General features: G+C 34.3%; 1 pseudogene; it reads right to left on the bottom strand.

Moving 5' to 3' along the window:
* Positions 1-4,012: 4,012 nt before the first annotated feature.
* Positions 4,013-7,394, bottom strand: part of LOC117627603 — an 8,489-nt pseudogene continuing 5,107 nt past the window's right edge.

The following is a 7,394-nucleotide window of genomic DNA, read 5'->3' as shown; positions in this document are numbered from 1 at the left end:
AGAGAGATGGAGAGGAAGAATGATATGGTTGTTTGTGTGCTCTTATAGAGAAAGGTTTTGTTTGGTTTTTTTCATAAAAATTAAAAAATAATAATAAAAAACATGCAAGAACTTGGATTAATTATGGTAACAGAGAAATGGTTGATGCTCGAATAATGTCAACAAGAGATCAAGAGGAAAATTGTTTTTTAATCAGAGACTGTCGAGCGTTTGTGTGTGTGTGAGAGAGAGAGAGAGAGAGAGAGTGAGTATCTTCTTGTAATGAAAACGGTGGCTGTGGCAGATTATTCTGACCACAAAATAAAAAGGGAATAGTTTTTACATGCAAGTTTGTGTACATATATATTATATGTATGTGCTAGCTAGCTGCTAATATATATCTTTCTTTTTTCTTTTTTCTTTCTTTTTTGTTTAATACATAAAAAGGCATCTATATAACTTGTGGAAAATAAAGTAATGCAAATTGGAAACATTGTCAATAAAAACGAGTGAGAGATTATAGAGGCATTGTGTGCGTGTTGCAGTGTTGCAGAAGAGAGAAAGCTTAGCAAGCGCCACTGCAGACGTTGGTGCACATGTTTTGAGCAAGTTTCAGTGATCCGCGGTAGCAATAAAGATCTGTCAGCTGGATTTTGCTCATCTGCATTTACCATGTTTGAAGTTTCGGTATCTAATAACATTAGATACAGCTTAAATTAAAGAAAATTAAACTAATAGGTAAAGAAAAAGAGCAAGACTGCACAAAGCAATGGTTTTTTTTAGAAAAGGCAACGTTGGAGCTATGCATTGAAGCTAGTTACACTTAGACCTTCTCTTTGCTACCATTGTACTAATTTTCAACTCAAACATTCACATGCAAAGTAATTAAAGTCAGATAAAGCATAGCATTAAACGTTTATTTATACTTTCATTGAATATAACATAAGATTTTGTGGTATTCACTAGTGTAAATATTTTAAATTGAAGATCAAATTCAGTCATTATATTCATATAGGGTCAAGGAGTGTAGCTGTAAAAAATCATCAAAATCAAAGTTAAAATAACCGTTAAATCGTGATTTTTCATTTATAACCATCGAAAAATTTTGTCCCATTACGAGATATCTGAATGTTTGTTGTTTGCGATTTTTTGGGGTATACGATCTTGAAGTATATACAAACAAGTTTGACGGTTGGATCGTTGAATGGTGTGTGTGTATAATATATATATATATATATTTATTTATTAAGTAGCTTTAAATTTATTTATTTTGTATGTATAACACTTAAGAAATTGAATAGTATACATATTTATTAAGTAGCTTTAACCTTATTTATATTTTAAATCGTAAAATAAAATATTTTTTATTATTTATAAAAATTATTTTTATAAATATTGCACTAAGAACCAATTTTTCGTCTCTCAAAAGTTTGCGTGACAACAGTTCGTCACGCCAAACTCTAAAAATTTGGGATGGTACCAAAAAAGGGACTTGGGATTTTTTAATTTTTTTAAAGACTTTGCGCGACCAATACTTTTCGTCGCACAAAACTTTAAAAGTTTGGGTGGGCACAAAAAATGGGATGCGGGAAATTTTTTTTTAGACTTTGCACGACCAATTTCTTTCGTCACACAAAACTTTGCGCGACTAATATTCGAATATTTTTCGTCAGGCGGGTACCAAAAATGGGACTTGAAAAAAAAAAAATTTAACATTTTTTTTAGACTTTGCGCGATCAATTTTTTCGTCACGCAAAACTTTGCGCGACCGATATTCGAATATTTTTCGTCGCGCAAAACTTAAAAAATTTGGGTGGGTACCAAAAATGAGACTTGGGAGAAAAAAATTTAGACTTTGCGCGACCAATATTTTTCGTCACGCAAAACTTTAAAATTTTGGGCGGGTACCAAAAATGAGACGTGGGAAAAAAAAATTTTAATTTTTTTTGGACTCTGCGCGAATAATATTTTTCGTCGCGCAAAACTTTGCACGACCAATAATCCAATATATATTTTTCGTCTCGCAAAGTGATACGATTTTTAAAACCAAAATAACTCCTCCACCATTTTCTCAATGTCTTTCTCTACTCTGACCTCTCCTCTCTCTTTTCCTCTCCCCAAAACCCACCCTTTCTCTCACACTCACTCCTCTCACTTAATCTCTCATCTCTCTCTTCACTCTCACTCACTCTCTCATCTCTCTTTTCACTATCTCTCACTCTCTCATCTCTCTCTCTCACTATCTTCTCTAATTCTCTCACACTCACTTCTCCCTCTCATTCTCACTCACTCTCAATCTTGCCAAAAGGTATATTCTCTCCAAATTTTAAATTTTTTTCATTAATATGTGTTTTTGGAGTTAGTTTTGAGTTTGTGTGGGTTTTGGGGTTGAGTATAGGGTGAAGATTGGAGTTTGGGTTGGATTTGTGGTATAACAATTTTAGGGGAGATTATGCCCTTTTTTCTTTCTTTTTCTTTTTTTTCTTTTTCTTATTTGACCATATATGTTTTTTTGTAGGGAACCGTCGAGACTTTGACGGCTAAAGTTGACGATTAGGACGCTATCAAAACATATCCTCCGCCACTACCACCACAATAGGCTTATATTAGGATTTTATTATTGTACTTTGTTAATTTATGTGTACATTTTGAATATTATATGTTTATTTATTTATTGGATAATTTGATCACTATTTTCCATATGTAATTTTATTTTGAATATGTCAATTTAAATTAAAGTAATTAAAAAAAAATCATACTATTAAATTAAATTTAAAAAGTCAAAATTTGAAAAAATTAATATTAAAACAAAAAGTCAAAAACCTTGCGTGACAAAATATTTCGTTGAGCAAACTATTAAATTAGTTTATTTTAATTAAAAAATTTTAAAACACAAAAAATATTTCGTCGGGCAAATATTTGCGCAACGTTATTATTCATCGCACAAAACTTTAAAATTTGGGGCGGGTACCAAAAATGGGACGCGGGATATTTTATTTTATTTTTTAAAATTTTTTTGGCCTTTGTGCTACCAATATTTTTCGTCGCTCAAGGTAGATTTGCACGACGTTAAGGTTCGTCACGCAAACCCTTTCTTCACAAGTTTTGCGCAACGAATCATGTGCGGCGAAATTTTCGTCGCGCAAAGTGTTTTTTGTAGTAGTGTAAGGTCCACAGTCACGCCAACATAAACTACTCTTTTTCTCTTTGTGAATTATCGTTCGAGTCTCCGATTTATAGATAACTGCTTCTATTTTCTCATTTGATTATTTGTTTAAATTCATTGTGCTCTATGTACAGTGCGGATCAAGTAATTGGATAAGTTGATTTCTTCGAATTTGGATTGCGATTTTGGTTTTGAAGCTTGATTTGAGATTGAAATCATGTTCTCAATATGTGCTTGTTTTTTATTTTGCACAAGCTTTGAGTATATGATTGGCTTCGTATTGGTTTTGGATCGGGCTTCAAAGCCTGCTTCTATTTATTTGGAAATTCTTCCGCTAAAATGGTGCTTCTTTTGAGAGCTTCAATCGTTGATTGTGATTATATATATGTTGTGCTATGAAATTATTTATTATCAAGTAAGTGAGTTTTTTTGGATTCCTTTGACTTTTTGTTTTCTGATCTTATTTTTTATTCTTGTTTTGGGTTCGTGTTTCTCTGTTTTTGTACTGCGTAGATTTGTGCTTTTTATTGGTTCTAAAAGTTGAACCTCGCTCTGAACTCTGTTTGGATTTTACTTGAATTGAGGTATGCTATTTTAGTTTAATTTGAGTTTAATTGATGTATATGTTATTGATTTTTTCTAACAGTAACAAATATTAAAAAAGAAAATTTTGCACCCGAAGAAAAAAAAATTAAAGTAAATAATAATTTAACCCTTGTCAGTGAGATGTATAACAAGACCTCTAAGCTCTAAATCTATTACTTAATTTCTATCTAGCGAGTAAGATGTATCAAGGTGCTCACTTAAGCCTGACTTCCAGGATATACAGTAGTATATATTTTTCTTCTGCATTTAGTTTTTCAGAAACTAGAGCCCAAGAACAATATAGTAGATTATTGTTACGGCCACGGCTAGCAGCATTCCAAAAATGACCCTGCAATAATTCCAACACCATAATATATTCAAGTTAAAGTCCTTTTTTTCATCATCAATTTTGTTCCGACGAAAGCATGGTTCCTTAAAATTCAGGAAGAGCTCCTTAAATAAGTAAATAAACTTACGCAGTGGCAAATACAAAAGGAACAATGCCTTGAGGAAGAGCAGCCTGAAAACAAAAGTATTTAAGCATTTAATTACATATGCAGTTTTAAATTCTTAACTTTAAATTTTAAGAAAAGTGGGTATTGCTGGGAGATTGAGATTGTGAACCTGAACTATTGCAACATGTAAAAGAACTCCCCGAAGACCAACAGCAATAGAGGTTCCAGCAATCACTGCTGGGCCTGCCAAAAACCTAACAGCCATTGCAAATGTTGCAACAGATTTTCCACAAGCTATGATCTTTGGTTGTAAAGCCATGAATAAGCCTGGAAAGAAAGAAAAAACAGTGGTTAAAAAAGTATACTTTTATATGGTTCATTTAGGTCAATATATACTGGAGTCAACTGAAGATAAATACCGAGACTGAACATAGCCATTCCCAAGCCAGCATCAGATAATATCGATACGGATCCACTTACAATTGTTGGCATTTTGATGTGCCACCTGCGAATGATTGAAATATTAATCTAGGTGGATCAGTTTCAGGAATTTCTTAGTCTCTTCTGCTATGTAAAGATAGTTGATCGCATTTCTCGTAAAAAATGAAATTGGCCTGCTCACAAAATATTTTTGTGAGTGATACGCTTATGGTAATATTTTGAGTGGTTTCTACACAATGCATGATGGGTGCATTCTAGAGAGAGCGAGAGAGAGAGAGAGAGAGAGAGAGAGACAGACAGACAGACAGACAGACAGACAGACAGAGATTTACTTGTATGATATGAGAGACCAGGCCAAGCCAAGAAGGCTGGCGTAGGTGTTGGGGTTTCTAAAAAGCTTCCTCCAGATCATGATAAGTATAAGTCTAATCATGATACTGGCACGAGGCATTTGGTGATTCTTGGCTACACCTCCGTCTTCCATGTCCACCTTCTTCCGGAAACTACCGTACGGAGACTCACTTGCTGGAAACTTGGACTCTTCTTCGATCTCAAGCTCCCTATCTGCACTCGTTTTCCTCCCGGGACTCATATTTGCAATTAAATGATGCATACCTGCACATTTAATTTAAGGAATTAGGATATAAATCAAATACCAATCAAGATTGAGCCCTTCATTTAGAACCAAAAAAATATCACGATTTTTGAAACGGGATCACCAAATTTATTCACCAAACTCAAATATGAATCTTTATGCTTCTTCTTTATTTCTAACAAGTAAAATAGTGACATTATTTTGTGAACAAATTAAATGAGAATAAAAGCAAAAAATCAAATCCATGTGAAAGGATTTCCCTATTGTTTTTGCTATAGAAAAATGAAATTTGTGTCCAGCAGATAAGGCGTCAATTGACTGAAATGACTCACGTAAGTACTTGCCTAGCAATTTACACAAAAGACAAATATGTTTGGGGATGGGATCATAAAATTGTGGCTTAACTGCTTTATGTTGCACCCTAAAATTATGGTCAAATCTCACTTTTCAGTCTGGAAGTTAAAGTGACTCACTCTGCCCCTTTTATTAAGGTTTTTGATGTTCCACGTTGCCCCTCCTTCCCACCGCCCATCTTTCCCTTCCTCTCCTCATCTCCCCTTCTTTTTCTCCTATCTTTTCCCTTCCTCTTATCCTCTCTTCTCCTCCCCAGATTGTCTAGGTTTGTTTGGTTGTTTTTGCAGTGTTCTAGGTGAGTACTGTTGTCTTTGTCTCGGTGGCAGTGACAGTAGTGACACTGAATTGTATCTCTTATTAGGAGAGTTGTGAGACCTAGTGGCTAATGTTTTGTTTCTGTTTCAATGATGGTGGCAGTAGCAATGCTGATGGTAGTTGTAGGGATGTGGTGTTCTCTTCTACTCTACACCGATCGAAGAACTATACTTGGTCATACAAGGTTTTGTTTGTAAGGTTATGAGTTGAAGTGAAGTGCTTTCTTAGGGGTTCTTTAACTGTTGTTTCTGTGTACGTCTTTGATTTTATGAGAATTTTCTTTCTTAAAAAAAAAAAAATACATCCAAAACTCTGTTAATTTTTATGACGTGGTAGAGGTGTTATAATTTTTCATTGATATATTTTTTTCTATTAAATACTTTTTAAAATGTTATAATTTTTTTATTCAAAAACATTTTTTAACATTTTAATCTACTTTGTCACATCACATATTCAGAATGGCGAGTAAATGACCAAAACATGTATGAAATTAATAAAATACTCCGGTCACGTCATCAAAAATAATATATTGTTGAATGAATTTGTCGGTAGGGGCAACATGGAACACCAAGCTTACATCATCAAAAATAATATATTGTTGAATGAAATTGTCGGTAGGGGCAACATGGAACACCAAGCCTTGGTCAATGGACTAAAGTGTCACTTGACTTTCAGGGGAAGTCAGATTTGACCATAACTAAAATGATAACAAAACAATTAAGCCAAAAATTATTTGCTACTCACCTTTTGAAGCAGCAGTTTCATGTTGTTGAAGAGCTGCAGCCTTGGAAGGATCAATTACCCCAAAGTCAGTGGAAGCAGCTCGATTTACTGCATGTCTAAGATTCCCTTCGGGATCTGGCGATGCACTGTGTTGTGCGGAAGCGTCAACCAACTGCGAGTGAAAAATAAATAACAACAGGCAGGAGAAAAATTGAACAAAATAATCAACAAGAACAACACCAAGATTTATATCGGCAATTGCCTACATCCAGTTTGGAGACGACGGAGTATTCACTATAATCAATGAGATATACAATAGTGTTTAACCACTCAAAAAACCCAAGCCCCAAATATACCCAAGCTCACACACTCAAGAATATAAAGGGGATACAAATTGAGTACAATTTAGAGAGGGAAAAATAACCAACAGTAGCAACAAAAACTTAGTTGCCCAAACTATTATTTTTCTCTCTCCCAACTTCTTTCTTCTCTCATCAACTCTCGGTGCTTTCCGCTCTTTTTTTTTTTCCCAAATGCATGTTCCCTTTTATAAGCCAAACATTTGCTCTTCAACCACCCAACGGCAAAAGCAAAACACACAAGTCAAAAGGTAAAAGTAAGCCATCAATGCTAGCCATTAATTTGTCTCCAATTTGTCTGCTGGCCGAAAGCACCGAAAGCAGTTTTGCTTTTGACTATTTTTGAGCCAATCAAGCCGAAAGCAGTTTTGCTTTTGACTATTTTTGAGCCAATCATCAACAATCTCCACCTTGGCTCAAAA

Source organism: Prunus dulcis, chromosome 1 (genome assembly GCF_902201215.1).
Source record: "Prunus dulcis chromosome 1, ALMONDv2, whole genome shotgun sequence".
NCBI classification, from domain to species: Eukaryota; Viridiplantae; Streptophyta; class Magnoliopsida; order Rosales; family Rosaceae; genus Prunus; species Prunus dulcis.
This window is presented reverse-complemented; position numbering and strand designations above follow the sequence as displayed.